The following is a 602-nucleotide window of genomic DNA, read 5'->3' as shown; positions in this document are numbered from 1 at the left end:
GATATTGAAAGGCACAAAACTAGTTGTGCCATTTTCAATGCTCGGATGAGGGATGGGGCCTCAGTCACTGATCATGTACTGTACATGATCGAGATGATTGAGCACCTAAGCAAATTGGGTTTTCCTCTACACGAGCAGCTCGGTAAGGATGCGATCCTTAATTCCTTGCCCAAGTCCTTCCTCCCATTCCTTACTCATTTTCGAATGACAAAGCCTGCAGTAAACTACCACGGGTTGTTGGGGGTTGCTGCAGAACTTTGAGAAGGATCACCAGCTCCATAAGGAGTCGGTGAATGTAGTGGGAGGGTCTTCTTCTCGTCGTCGACCCTTTGGGAAGGAGAAGAAGAACAAGAAGAAGAAGAACAAGAAGGTGCAGCCTCATGCTGGGACGGTTGCACAGGGTCAGACCAAGAAGCGCAAGCCCGACCAGAGCCAGGTGGAGTGCTTCTTTTGCAAGAAGCAGGGGCATTGGAAGAGGAACTGTCCTCAATACATTGCCTCCCTGGACCCGAATAGGCCGAAGAAGAAGTAAGGTAATTATATGATAACTCCTTATAATTTTTTTATTTGTGATACTACTGCCTGGGTATTGGATACCGGAA

The sequence above is a fragment of the Elaeis guineensis genome, chromosome 8, assembly GCF_000442705.2.
Source record: "Elaeis guineensis isolate ETL-2024a chromosome 8, EG11, whole genome shotgun sequence".
Taxonomy (NCBI): domain Eukaryota; kingdom Viridiplantae; phylum Streptophyta; class Magnoliopsida; order Arecales; family Arecaceae; genus Elaeis; species Elaeis guineensis.
The sequence above is the reverse complement of the archived record's forward strand: the minus strand, read 5'-3'. Positions refer to the sequence as shown.